Below are 15,433 nucleotides of genomic sequence, written 5' to 3' on the forward strand. Positions count from 1 at the left end.
AATATGTATAATTGTTGTCAATTATACCTCAATAAATCTATGTTAATAAATCTGGATAAATCACTTTGGTTGTCAATTATTAAACTGTAAACCACCACGGGCTCTGGAGACACTACGCTTCAATTTCAATTCCAGCTCTACTACATGTTAATTGAAAGACTTTAGGAATTTTCTTAACCTTCTGTGCCTCAATTTCAACATCCATGAAATGTGTTTGAAGAATTAAATAAGTAAATGCTTATAAAAGGATTTTAGTACTGCCTGAATATTTGAATGTGCTCGATAAGGTTAGCTATTTTTATTATCAGTTAAGCAATAAAGGCACAAAGTAACACCTCTAATGAACTCAGCCAATGTGGTATCAGAATATGAGTCATTCAGTTATTTTGTTTTCTCGGTGACAGAATCAAGCCTTTGTCCTCAAATAAACATTTCAGCTAAAGAGTTATCACTCTACTTATCCCTGTTGCCCTGATGCAACTAAAAATATATTCAATTTGTTATTCACTCCTCAAATGCCATTCAATTTCTGCTCTGGTCTTTGGTCACTCTAAGCACAGGTCTCTTGCTTGGACTACAATGTTCAACAGCTGAGAATTGCCTTAATTTTTAGTTTCCCAGGCGTAGGATCAGAACTATGATAATGGAGTGTGTTTTAATAAATCCTTAGACTCTTAAAATGGGACTTATGAAAGACTAACTCAAACCCGGAGATGGAATAAGTTGGGTTGTAGGGTGATCAGAAAGTGAAGCTCTAAAGAGAAAAAATTGTTCGTTATTGTAATACTAGATAGGAATGATTAACAGATAATACCGGGTAGAAAATCCAAAAGACAATGCAGATAAATTATTATCTAACCCAAGCCAGCAGTGAATAATAAAGATAATAAATGATCCAGCTGAGCTTATCCCGGGCATAAAAGGAGGATTTCATATTAGAAATTTCTTAAATGTCGTTCAACATTTGATAAAGAAGAAAGAAATGGTAAGATCATCTGTCTTATTAAAGAGCTTATAAAAAGAAACTTTCCATGTTAAACACACACAAACACATGTTTGTCATTTCAACCTTCACATCCCTGGACCAGCCTATGCCCTAGGGCCCCCGACCTGTGCAGAGCAGCCTGAACATACATTCTGTCCCCAGCTACCTCACCCAGCCTCCACCCCCTCCTCTGCCTCCTCCACCACTGCCCCCACCACCACCACCTCAGCCCTCGCTACCTCCACCCCAGGGCCTGGGCCCCCCTGCACATCCCAATGCTGGTAGGAATGGTGCAGTGAAGGTGTACAGTGCTACTGCACCCCTGGCTGGGAGTGGAACGGTGGAGATCCAGGTGCTGGGGATGCAGACCTACCCACCCCTGGAGGTGCCAAACCAGTGTGTGGAGGCTCCAGTATACCCCACCCCTGCAGCGTACAGCCCTGGCAAACAGGGATTCAAACCCAAAGGACCAAACCCTGCCGCCCCATGACCAGCGCCACCGGGGGCACTGTGGTCACCTTTGACTCTCCACCAATACTGAAGACCCCATGGGCTAAAGGTGCCAGGGGACTCCCGGAAGCTGCAGGGAAGCCAAAGTCTCAGAAACTCAAGTGCCCATACTGTGACAAGTCATTCATCAAAAACTTGGACCTGTAGCAGCACATCTGAAACCACACCCATGAGACGCCCTTCCAATGAATTGCATGTGGCCCTGCCTTTGCCCAGAAGTCTAATGTTAGGAAACACAGGCAGACCCCCAAGGTATGGCCTCCAGGACACAGTGGCGGCACCATGTCTGGAAACTCTGTGACCGTACAGGTCTTGGCCCTGAACCTCAGTAGGCAGGAGGATGAGGAAAATACAGGGTTGGGCCAGCCCCTGCCGAGCGCGCCACAGCCCCAGGCCTTGTCCACAGCCGGCAAGGGCGAGGGGGCCAAGCCGGAACCCAAGCATGTAGTCCTCATCTACAGCTCCTACTTGTGCCAGTTCTGCCCCAGCAAGTTCAGCACCTATTTCCAGCTCAAGTCTCACATGACCCAGCATAGGAACAAGCAGGTGTACAAGTATGTGGTCAAAAGCTGTTTCCCAAAGTTCAACACATTTCTGGAGCACATCAAGAGCCACCAGGAGGAGCTGAGTTACCCCTGCCACCTCTGCGGCAAGGACTTCCCCTCGTTGTACCACCTGGGCGTGCACCAGCACTCCCACAGCCTCCTGCTACAGCACAGCCCCAAGAGGGAAAGCGCCATTGACAAGTGTGTCAAATGTATCATCAAATACCCACCACAGAGGCCCTGGAGCATCACCTGCAGACCGCCACCCACAACTTCCCCTGCCTACACTGCTAGAAGGTGTTTCCTTGTGAACGCTACCTGCGGCGTCATCTGCCCACCCACGGCAGCGGGGGCAGGTTCAAGTGCCAGGTGTGCAAGAAGTCCTCCCGGCAGGAGCATTACCTCAGACTACGCTCACATCCACTCAGGCGAGAAGCCCTACAAATGCTCAGTGTGCGAGTCTGCATTCAACCGCAAGGACAAACTTAAGAGACACATGTTGATCGACCAGCGTTTCAAGAAATGCAAATACCCTTTATCGACGCACACAGGCTGCGGTAAGAAGTTCAACCGGCCGGACAAGCTGAAGGCCCACATCCTCTCCCACTCCGGCATGAAGCTCCACAAATGTGCCCTGTGCAGCAAGTCCTTCAGCCGCTGTGCCCACCTCGCCGAGCACCAGCGCGCCCACACGGGCAACTACAAGTTCCGCTGGGCTGGCTGCGCCAAGGGCTTTTTCCGCCACAAATACCTCAAAGATCGCCGCTGTCGTCTCAGCCATCAAAAGGACAAGGACCTGCAAACCCGGCGCCTCACCCGCCCCCCAGAGGATGGCAGCCCCGCGCAGTGGCGGCAGTGGTGGGCGCAAGGTGGTGACCCCCTTGCCTGACCCGCTGAGGCTGGAGGAGCTGAAGGACACAGGGGCTGGCCTGGTACCCGAGGCGGTCCCAGGCAAGCCACCCTTTGCAGAGCCGGACGCAGTGCTGTCCATTGTCGTGGGTGGTGTGGTGGGTGCGGAACCTGAGCTGATGGTACCTGGACACGCTCAGGGGCTGGGCTCCAACCTGGCTCTGGCGGAGCTGCAGGCCGGGACCAAGGGCCCATGTGCCATGCTCGCTGTGCCCGTCTACATCCAGGCCTCAGAGTGACGGACCTGGGGTGTCCATTTCCGGGGCAGGCCTGATGCTCATGTTTGGGTCCAGGTTCCCTGGGGGCAGACTGGAGATCCTTCCCAGTGGAAGCGAGCCATCGAGTCACTGGCAGAAATCCTTCTGAATGTCATTCATAAACTTTGGCCCATGGCCGCCTTCCTGTGTCCCCTCTCCTGCTGGAAAGCCCTGCAACATTCTGGGGTCAGGGGCAGGGCCGCCCACAGTTCCTGGGCAGAGCCATGGCAACAGAGAAATGGCTGAAGCCTCAGCAGCCCAGCATCCTGCTGGTCTAGGCTGGTAGTTGGGCCCCCTGGAAGAGAAGACAGGGCAGTCCTGACCACTCTGCCTCCAGGCTGCCTCTGGGTGGGCTCCAGTCAGCTGCTCTTCAGGAGGCCTGCCATAAACTCTTTGGAGTTTATCTGTTGAACCTTTTCAGACAGTTCTCCACAGCGTTCTCCAACAGCTCTGTGATGTAGGCTTTTAGGAGGCACTCAAGTGTCACGGCTAGCTATGAGACAGATCTGGCTTCAAATCCAAGAGTTGTCAAGCATTTGCTGTGTGACTTTGGGCAAGTCACTTCACCTCTCTGAGCCCCGTGTTCCTTATCTGTACCATGGGGCTTACAATACTACTACCTCATAGGGTTGTCCTGGGATCCAGTTTGATGAAATATGCCAGGGGCTTACTCAATAAATGTTGTCGAAAGAGAGAGAGAGAGAGAGAAAGAAAGAATATGTAGTGTAATTCATATTTCTGTATAAATGTAATCACAATTTTTTTCTAGAAAAGCACATGTTTAAATAAACGTATGAAAACAATAAAACAAAAGAAAATAAATATTCTGGAGTAGTTGTATGTGGATAAAAAGAAATGTAATTGGAAATGGAGATGAAAATGGTTGCCAGAGATTGGAGAGGGATGGGGAATGAGATATTGGTCAAGGATACAAAGTTTCAGTCACACAGAAGGAATAAGTTCTCAAGATGTATGGCACAGCATGGCGGCTTCATTAATAATGAAGCGTAGTATACTCAAAAATTGCTGAAAGAGTGGATATTAATTGTTCTCATCATAAACAATAATAGGGATGTGAGATGATGGGTATGTAATAGCTTGAGTTAATCATTCCACAATGTATACGTATATCAAAACATCACTTTTTATACCCTAAATATATATAATTTTTCAAACGAATGTAAGCAAATACATACAAATATATATATAATTTTTCATGTGTTGATTTAAATAAATAAATAAAAGGGGGATAAAGAGGGAAAACATTTTAAAATAAAATTTAATTAAAAAAGAATCCAGCAGGGACTCAGGGTAATAATGCTATAGAATGAGGAGCACATTTACTCAACTCTATGTTTCTAAGGTGCTTAAACTAAAAAGGGAGTGGGAAGTGGGAGTTGATATCAACTTTGCTTCCTGAAACAAATACAATGAATCCTTCAAAATTCTTGGTTCATGTACTAATTTTTCTGAACAATTTCCTTCCTTCCTTCAATTTACCTCTCCTAAGTCATGCATGAAACTCTTTGTCCTATTTGATCACTAGATAGGTGTTTTTCCTCTCATTCTCTGAAATAGATACTACAGCAAGTCTATTTCTTTCTAGCTTACCCCAGCTCCCAGGAGATCACAAGTAGTTAACAATGTAGACAAAATAAGTTCTTTATGTCAACGATATAACTTGACAGTTTCATTGAAAAATTACAAGTGAAACATTACTAACTTAATGCCAGACTCTTCATAAACTCAAGATTGGCTTCCTAATAGCAACATTATTCAAAATATTTATGAGTAATATAGAAACTACTAAATAATTTTGTTTTTAATTCTCAGCATAGTCCTTACCAGAAAAAATAAAAATATATGTCCCTATGCCTACCAATCATCCTTTACATTATATGAGTTAAAAGTTCTGATCCTCTGGTTAGTAGAAAATATGAGCAATTAGGTAGTAGAACAGATTCACATCTTTGATGTATTTGTGTGCATTTGTAGGGACAGCAGGAGATTGTAAGGAATGGCTAAAGGAAGATGAAAAAAATGAAAACAATCCTGGGAGGAAGAATGAGTCCTATCTAGGTAAAACATTTTGAATGAAAGTAAAAGCCAAGCATATTCAATGGTGTCTTAAGACTTGTAACTAACTATATTATAGAAAACTTGCTAAGATCTTCTACCATGTTATATTGAATGTCTCATCAGAGCCCAATCAAGTGGACATCGAAAACAGTACAAGGACAATATTAATTCTTGAAAATCAGTGTCTTCTGAAATTCTAATGAGGGAAAGGTAACAACAACAAGAAAATAAAAAACAGATAAAATCATTTGAATGAACAAAAGCACAAACAGCAGTGTCTCTTATGGCTAATGTCAACTTAAGACAATTGTTTAATATAGTTGCTTAACAAATAATAATGAAAGATACATTTTGATAAATACATTAGAAAATTTGATAGGGTCTTTAAGTGGAAAGCTGCTTTTTTCTTAAACAGCAAGGAAGGTAATCCAAGACTATTGTGATAACGTCAAGACTATTACAATCAAACATTACAAAATTTATTATTGATCCTACAGGTCAAAACAGAGTTGCTCTTTTTCTGTAAAACTTGGTATTTTATTATCTATTAAAATGTTGATGGAAATTATGATTCACTCTGTCATGCTAGGTTCTCACTATACAATTCCTTGAAAGAAAAATTAATCTTAGATGTTACAGTCAGAAATATCTGTGCTTCACCTGCTCAATGGCTTTCTTGTTCTGGGTGGATACTGAATTATGTGATGTAAATAATTCTCTTTCTTTTTTTATTCTTAAACTTTTATTTTATATTCTGGGGTACACATGCAGGTTTGTTCCATAAGTAAACTTATATCCCGGGGTTTTAATATACAGATTATTCTGTCACCCAGGTACTAAGCTTAGTATCCAATAGCTATTTTGTTGTTGTTGTTCCTCTTCCTCCTCCCACCCTCTACCCTCAAGTAGGCCCTAGTGTCTGTCATTCCCCTCTTTGTGTCCGTGTGTTCTGATTATTTAGCTCCCACTTATAAGTGAGAACATACAATATTTGGTTTTCTATTGCTGCATTAGTTTGCTAACGATAATGCCCTCCATATCCATTTATGTCCCTGCAAAGAATATAATCCAATTATTTTTTATGGCTGCATAGTATTCTGTGATGTATATGTACCACATTTTCTTTATCTAGTTTGTCATTGATGGGCATTTAAGTTGATTCTATATTTTTACAATTGTGAATAGTGCTGCAGTGAATATATATGTGCAAGTGTCTTTATGATAAAATGATTTATATTCCTTTGGGAATATAAATATAAACCCAGTAATGGGGTTGCTGGGTCAGATGGTAGTTCCGTTTTTGGCTTGTTGAGGAATTGCCACGAGGCTTTCCACAATGGTTGAACTAATTTGCAGTCCCTCCAACAGTGTGTAAGCGTTCCCTTTTCTCCACACCCTGTTATTTTTTGTCGTTTTAGTAATAGCCATTCTGACTTATGTGAGATATTCTCATTTGTGGTTTTGATTTGCATTTCTCTAAGGATTAGTGATACAAGCTTTTTTTCATATCCTTGTTGGCTGCATGGATGTCTTCTTTTGCAAAGTGTCTGTTCATGTCCTTTGCCCACTTTTTAATGGGATTGTTTGTTTTTTCCTTGTAAATTTGTTTAAGTTCCTTATAGATACTGGATAGTAGACCTTTGTCAGATGCATAGTTTTCAAAAATTTTCTCCAAATCTGTAGATTGTCTGCTTACTCTATTGATAGTTTCTTTTGTTATGCAGAAACACTGTAGTTAATTAGGTCTCATTTGTCAGTTTTTGCTTTCATTGCAATTGTTTCTGACTGACAAGCAGTTTTGCTTTCACTGCAATTGCTTTCTTCATCATGAAATATTTGCCCATTTCTATAACCAGAATGGTGTTTCCCAGGTTGTCTTCCAGAGTTTTTATAGTTCCTGGTTTTACATTTAAGTCTTTAAACCATCTTGAGGCGATTTTTGAATATGGGGTGACGAAGCAGTCCAGTTTCAATCTGTTGCATACGGCTAGCTTATTTTTCTCTTTTAAATCTGGCATACATTTTGAACACTAGCCTCAACCTCAGCTTCACTCCATTTCTTCAACCTTTTCTTTCTCTCCATCTTTTAAAATCTTTTTATTATAAGATATACACATTTCTCTTGTCAATTGCCTCAAATTCTTCTGTAGGAATGCAGACTATAGATAGCTGATAGAAGGAAAGAAGACAGTAGAAGGAAAAAGGAACAAGAGGAAGGAAATGTTTTGAAACAATTTCCCAGAAGCATAATCGGGCAGCAGATCATAAAGAACTATGAAGGATGTTCAGACCGAACAACCAGGTAAGGCATTGCAACAAACCAAGTCAATTGGTTTGACTCGATTAGCAATTTATAAGAATAATTTTTAAAATGTATATGTTAAGAGTAATTATAAATAAAAGAATCAGCAAGAGTCCAGTTTTCATTACCAATTAGAATTTTTCATCAAGGAGATTTTGAAGATACTCTAAAATATAAAATCTGTAAGGTCAAAAAGATTGTATTATCATAATAAAAATGGCATTTTGGCATGGGAAGTAGAATTCAGTGAAAGAAAAATAATGACCTATTTTAAAAGGCGTTTTGTTATTGGTTTGACAAAAAATAACAATAAGAAGTAGATATGGAGCTAAAAGCCCAGAAGAACAGACATGCTTGAACATCTGACCAAAGTTCATAGAAGACATAAAAGTGTGTGACATATTTAAGTAGTGGAATATAAAAGAGGTGTAAATGAGAGAAATGTCATTTAGGAGAGATCCAAATTAGTGAGAGAAAAGGAAATGGTAAAACAATTATACTAGATATTAGAACATCTAGAAGACAAATAAGAGGCTACAAAGTAATAAAGGCCAAAGAAAGGGAACATTTTAAGAAATGCATAAACTCTCATTAAAAGCAGTAGCAGAGGCCAAGTAAAGTGAAACAAAATCTTAGAAGAGAACTTTTTGCTTACAAAGAGATTGTAGATGCTTACTGACTGAATAAATAAAATTTAAGCAGATAGCTAAAGTAAGAACAAAAATGAGGCCAGGCGTGGTGGCTCACACCTGTAAACCCAGCACTTTGGGAGACCAAGGTGGGTGGATCACCTGAGGTCAGCAGTTTGAGACCAGCCTGGCCAACATGGTGAAACCTTGTCTCTATTAAAAATACAAAAAATTAGCCAGGTGTGATGGCATGCTTCTGTAACCCCAGCTATTCGGGAGGCTGAGGCAGGAGAATCATTTGAACCCAGGAGGTGGAGGTTGCAGTGAGCCAAGATCATGCCACTGTACTCCAGCCTGTGCAACAGAGCGAGACTCCACTACCAAAAAAAAAAAAAAAAAAAAAAAAATTGAGAATCTAAATTATATTCTGAAGAAAATGGTCATAATTTTTTTAAATGTAATTTTATTTGCTCTTTAATTACTAGCAAGCTGTCATCAACATTGGATTTTGTCTGTATAGTTTTCTCCGTAAATTTATTTTAAGCTTTGTAAATTTATTTTAGGCTCAAAGAGGCTAGGAGGGAAAAAATATCATGCAAATACTGTTTAAAAGAAAGCTTGAGTGTCTACATAAATATCAGAAAAATCTTGCCAAGAGTGAAGATGATATTGAACAATGATATAGCTCAATTTTATTTCAAGAAGAAATAAAAAATCATGAAGTATATGTATCCAACATCAGAATATCAAAATACATAAATCAAAAAGATAATATTTTAAAAGATACAGGTAAACCTTTAATTATAGTTGGACATAATGATATCCATCTCTAAGTAATAGCTAGAATAAGTAGACAGGAAATCAGTAAGGATACACAAGGCCTGAACAACACAACAAGCAACTTGGCTTAATTGGTATTCTAAATAGAATAGCAATTCTAAAAATATACCTACAAGAGGGAATACACATTCAAGTGAACCTGTAACATCAACTAAGATAGACCATATACTGGAAGATAAAGTAAATGTCAATAAATGTAAAAAGAATTAAATCACAAAGAATATAAAACACTCTCCTTCCATAATAGAATTTAACTACAAATTGATATCAAAATGACATTTTGAAAAATTTTCTAACATTTAGAAGTTAAACAACATACTTCAAGAGTTATAAAGGAAATTATAAAGTCTTTTGAATTGAGTGAAAATTAAAATAAACATAGAAATGAAAATAAAAACAAACATCAAACATCAAAATTTGTGAAATCCAACTAAATCAGTGCATAGAGGAAAACATATGGAATTTCAAGTTTGTATAGCAGAAGAATAGTTTAAAATCAATAAACTAATATTCTACATTAAAGCACTAGAAAACAAAAACAAATTAATCACAATGCAACTAGGAAGAAATAATAAAAATAAGAGCAGAAATCAATAAAATAGAAAACAACAAAATAGTAGAGAAAACAATTCATGTTAAAAAGCTGTTTCTTTAAAAAGATCATTAAAACTGATAGATTAAAAATGACCTAGTAATATCAGGGATAAAAAATGAATATCCCTACAGATTTTACTACATATATTAAAATGATAACAAGAGATTAAGAATGACTTTATGCCTATAGATTGATTAGGTGAAATGAACGAATACCTTGAACAATACAAACTACAAACATATTTAGAAAGAAAGAAAGAACCTGATATTCCCTATTATATATTTTAAAAATAGAGTTTGTAGTTATCATCCTTCTCTCCAAGAAAACTCCAGTGGTAGAAGGCTTCACTGGTGAACTCTACCAGTCAATTAAGGAAGAAATAATATCAACTCTACAAATTACCAAAAAGTTAGAAGAGCAAGTAAAACATCCTAAATTATTTCTGAAGTCAGAATTACCCTGAAACAAAATCAGAAAAGGCCTTACAAAAAGACTAAAGACAACTACATAAAATGAATGAAAAAAATAAACAGAACGTCAAAATATTAATTAATTACTTAATTAAGTGGATATAAACATTCTCAACAAAATAGTAGCAAACTTAATCCAACATTACATATACAACATGAGCAAACTGGGTTTCTCCCAGGAATGCAAGATTGGTTAAACCTTTGAAAAATCAATCAATGTAAATCACTTTATCAACAAACTGAAAGTAAAGAACCTGAAAAACCATAGGATTATTTCAATAAACAGAAAAATATCATCTGACAAAATTTAACATCCATTTATGTCAAATACTCTTGGTAAACCAGGACTAGTAGGAGACATCCTCAAACTGATAAAGAGTATCTACAAAAAAAACCCACTACAGCTAACATATTTAATAATGGGAATGCCTTCTTAAAATTGAGAAAAAAACAATAATATCCCCTTCTCTACTTCTATTACACATTATCTTGGAGGTTTTATGCAGTGCATTAAAGAATGAAAAATAAATAATAATAATAAAAGTATACAAATTAGATATAGAGAAATAAAAGGTTTAATTTATGATCTTCTGCATACAAAATCACACAAAAAGTAGCCAGTAGAACTGATAAGTTTAAGAAAGTTGCATGATGCAAGGTTAACAGAGAAAAATCTATTTTATTTCTATATACTATCAATAATCAATTAGAAAGTGACTTTTAAAAATTCTATTTACAAGAGCATTAAAAAATGAAATTTCTAGGGACAGACATAACAAAATATTTACAAGATACTGAAAGTTACTGATATGATTTGGCTGTGCCCCCACCCAAATCTCAACTTGAATTGTATCTCCCAGAATTCCCAGGTGTTGTGGGAGGGACCCCAGGGGACGTAATTGAATCATGCTATTCTTGTGATAGTGAGTAAGTCTCATGAGATCTGTTGGGTTTATCATGGGTTTCCACTTTTGCTTCTTCCTCAGTATTGTCTTGCCACTGCCATGTGAGAAGTGCCTTTCATCTCCCAACATAATTCTGAGGCCTCCCCAGCCATGTGAAACTGTAAGTCCAATTAAACCTCTTTTTCTTCCCAGTCTCAAGTATGTCTTTGTTAGCAGCATGAAAACAGATCAATACAGCTACAAAACATTGATGATAGAAATAAATAAAACCCAAATAAATGAAGAGATTTACAGCATTCATAGATCAGAAGACTCAATATGTTAAGATGTAATTCTCTCTAAATTGATACCTGTTTTAGCAAAATCCTAGCAGGCTTATTTGTAGGAATCAACAAGGTAATTTCTACAAATTTAGGTGATTCTAAACTTCAAATGGAAAAGCAAAGGAACCAGAATTTTAAGCAATTAATAAAAAAAAGTTTGAGGACTCATGTTACCTGATTTTAAAACTTAAAGGCAATGTGATGTTGGCATAAAGATAGACATACAAATCAGTGGAATAGAATAGAAATCCACAAAAAATAGACAGGTACATACACAATCAAAGAATTTTCAACAAAAGTACCTAAAAAATTCAATAGAAAAAGAATAGTCTTTTCAATAAATAGTGCTGAAACAATTGGATATTTAAATTAGAAAATAAAAAGCCTTGACCCTTACCTAACAAAATTTACAAAATTAGTTTAAAGTAAATTATTAATGCAAACTTAAATGTGAAACCTAGAACTCTAAAGTTTTAAGAGACAATATAGGAAAGATACCTGTAACTAGGAATTCAAATAATTCTTACACAGGACATGAAGAAATACACACATGCATAAATCATAAAGAAAAACTGATAAACTGGGGTTTATCAAAATTTAAATCCACTCTTCAAAACACACTTTTTTAAATTAACTTTAAGTTCTAGGGCACATGTGTACAATGTGCAGGTTTGTTACATATGTATACATCTGCCATGTTGGTGTGCCCCACCCATTAACTCATCATTTACATTAGGTATATCTCCTAATGCTATACCCCCCGGCTCCCTCCACCCCATGACAGGCCCCAGTATGTGAAGTTCCCCATCCTGTGTCCAAGTGTTCTCATTGTTCAATTCCCACCTATGAGTGAGAATATGTGGTGTTTGGTTTCCAGTCCTTGTGATAGTTTGCTCAGAATGATGACTTCCAGCTGCATCCATGTCCCTACAAATGACATGAACTCATCCTTTTTTATGGCTGCAGAGTATTCCACAGTTTATATGTGCCACATTTTCTTAATCCAGTCTATCATTGATGGACATTTGGGTTGGTTCCAAGTCTTTGCTATTGGGAATAGTGTCACACAAAAGACACTATTAAATAAAAAGACAAGGTACAGATGTTGAAAAAGTATTTGCAAGACTCATATCTGATGAAAAAGTTGTAACTGGAATATATAAAGAACACTTAAAATCAATAAAACATTTCACCAAAGAAGAGATATGGGTGGAAAATAAGCACATAAAAAGATGCTCACTTTGGGAGGCCGAGGCGGGTGTATCGCCTGAGGTTAGGAGTTCAAGACCAGCCTGGCCAACGTGGTTAAACCCCGTATCTACTAAAAATACAAAAATTAGTCAGGTGTGGTGGCGGGCACCTGTAATTCCAGCTACTCAGGAGGTTGAGGCAGGAGAATCATTTGAACCTGGGAAGCAGAGGTTGCAGTGAGCCGAAATCATGCCATTGCATTGTCACCTGGGTGAAAACAGTGAAACTCCATGTCAACAAAAAAGAAGAAAAAAGATGTTTAGCATCATTAGTCATTAGGGAAATACACCTGCTATACTGGCTAAATTTTTTTAACTGTCAATACCATGTGTTCTTAAAGACGTGGACCACTGGCACTCTAATACCTTGCTAAGGAGAGAGTAAACTGATACAGATACTATACAAACAATTTAACAGTATCTTATAAAATTAAACATACAGCTGCCACATGAATCTGTAATCATATTCCTGGGTATATACTTAAGATATATGAAAATATATTTCCTTAAAAAGACCTTTGTAAAATATTTATAGGAAGTTTATTTGGAAAAAACTAGAAATAACCCAATTATCCATCGACTGGAAAACAGATAAGTATACAAACTATTATCCAACTAGAAAATGCAATATTACTCAATAAAAAAGCAAACTTATCATTCATGCAACCATATAGAAAAGCCTCAAAAGCTTTATGATTAGTGAGAAAAAGACAACATAATTTATGACTGCATTCATATGTCATTCTAAAAAAAAGGCAAAACTATAGGGACAGAAATCATATGGCTGGTTTGTCATGGGCTACAAAGAATACAGTAAATGCAAACAGGCATGAGGAAACTTTTTGCGGTAATGAAAATGTTATCCTGATTGTGGTGAGAGTGATACTACTGTATACACTACTGTATACATTTGTCAGAACTCACTGAATTAAGCACTTTAAAAATCAATACATCTAACTTTCAAAAATGAATTATAAAAAATAACGGATGTGCAACCTAGCTAGCAGTAGTAGAGTCAGCTGACAGCTTCTGGTTCTTAATTCTTTCTTTGTCAGCCTCAGCAATTGAGCTCATGACATATTGTTTTCTGGGTGGCCCACACAAAGCACTGAGGAAACTGGAGGTTCAAGAACCTAACCATTTCCACCAAATGTGGAGCCCCTCTAGCAGGCAATCTTTGCTTTGCATTCCCTTCATTAGTTTGAAAGAGACTTTGTCCATGGGCATTAAGGTCTAAAAGCTGCCCTTGTTCAACCTTGCCTCCACATTTTTCCTTTTACCTTTAATGCTTCTCAATTAACGTTTTGAATTCTTAACTTTATTTCAGAGAGGCTAGTCTGTGACAGATTGCATGTGGATCAGCCTGAAACAGCAAGATGAGGCTTGAAGATTGGATCACTCACCATGAGTTCTCTGGTAATGAGGTTCACATCCCCAGCCACATCCCTGGAGCGAAGTCATGTGCAGATAGGCCCAACTCAAGGTGTGGTCCAGTTGTTAAAAGATTCGGATGTGGTAAGCTAGGATGCCATTCCATTGAAGGGGAATGCCCTAGCCAATAGGATGTTTCAGGCATTCAAAATGTTTGTGAGATTAATGAATATATGAACAATGGAAGTAGTTGTTAATTACATTGATGCCCTATGGGTTAATAATGCAAAAGTTAATGGCCTTAATTACTGGGTATCCTTTGAGCTCTTCTATGGACCATGATCTTCTGGTGAGTATTCTGTTTTCACACAATATGTACCTTCCAGCATTGCCATTTTCCTGAGTCTTTTAATCTCTTCCTCAAAAGTCTCTCTCTGGAATTTAGGCCTTTGAACTGCACTTGGTGCGGGCCATTGCTTGTTCCAGGTTTCTTGGAGCCACTCTAGCACTGAATTTGCCAGTCTCTTTACTAGCTTACAAGGAAGCCCTCATTTCATGAAGTGGGCAAGGCAAATAAGATGTAATGAGGTCCACATCCCTGGCCACATCCCCGCAGTTAAGTCATATGCAAACAGGCGCAGGACAAAGTCATATGCAAACATATAAAAGATTCATATGCTTTAAGCTGGGATGTCATGCCACTGAAGGGTAATTCCCTAGCCAATAGGATATTTCAGGCATTCAAAGTCTCAAGAGGCACAGAGACTATTTGCCAGCTTACAAAGAAGCCTTCATTTCATGCAGTGGGCAAGCAGAATAAGATGAAGATCAAACCAGGATTTGACTGTCACAGTGACTAAGTTCCAAAGGCAGTCAAATGTTCAGCGGGGGCAAGTATGTTACACCAAAATTAGAGCTCTGATTAGGAAAATCTCAGCTCCTGAAACATGAGATAGGGACAACTGAGTAGATGTCTTTGAAAAATTTGACCTTCCCAGGTCTCTAAATCTTCTGAGCCTAAAGAAGGAGCCCACTGCTCTTCAATAAGAGCTAGCAAACCCCCACCACCAGCAGCAGCAATGTAAGAAGAAAATAGAGGCCTTTCTCCCACATAAAAGCAGGTGTGTGCCTCAGGAGATATCCCCAGTTCCCTTATCAGAGTTACACTTCTGGCCACCCGGCCGATAATATGGTCAAGTCACAGATAGGGACATGGTGGGTCTGATAAGAAAAAAAGGAATATTATCCCAAATATACTGCAAGACCTAGGACTTGTCCCAACAAGACTAGAGGGACTCATTGGGCTAGATTCTGGGGATTCTAGGTCAAAGAAAGCAGAAATAAGACTAAATAAGTCAGAGTTTATTGACAGGACACTTTCTCAGAACACAGGGCATTGCATTCTGGTAAGGACCCCAGAAGATGGTGCAAACTCTGCTAGCGTGACTCCAAGAAACCTGGAA

At 38.5% G+C, this 15,433-nt stretch overlaps 1 protein-coding gene and 1 pseudogene across 1 annotated transcript in view; one reads left to right on the top strand and one right to left on the bottom strand.

Annotated features, from left to right (window-relative positions):
* The window catches only part of CFAP299 (cilia and flagella associated protein 299), a 637,558-nt gene that overhangs the window by 580,238 nt on the left and 41,887 nt on the right, over window positions 1-15,433 (bottom strand). The gene's annotated exons all lie outside the window — the stretch shown is intronic.
* Window positions 1,053-3,188, top strand: LOC112624794 (annotated as a pseudogene).

The sequence above is a fragment of the Theropithecus gelada genome, chromosome 5, assembly GCF_003255815.1.
Source record: "Theropithecus gelada isolate Dixy chromosome 5, Tgel_1.0, whole genome shotgun sequence".
Taxonomy (NCBI): Eukaryota; Metazoa; Chordata; class Mammalia; order Primates; family Cercopithecidae; genus Theropithecus; species Theropithecus gelada.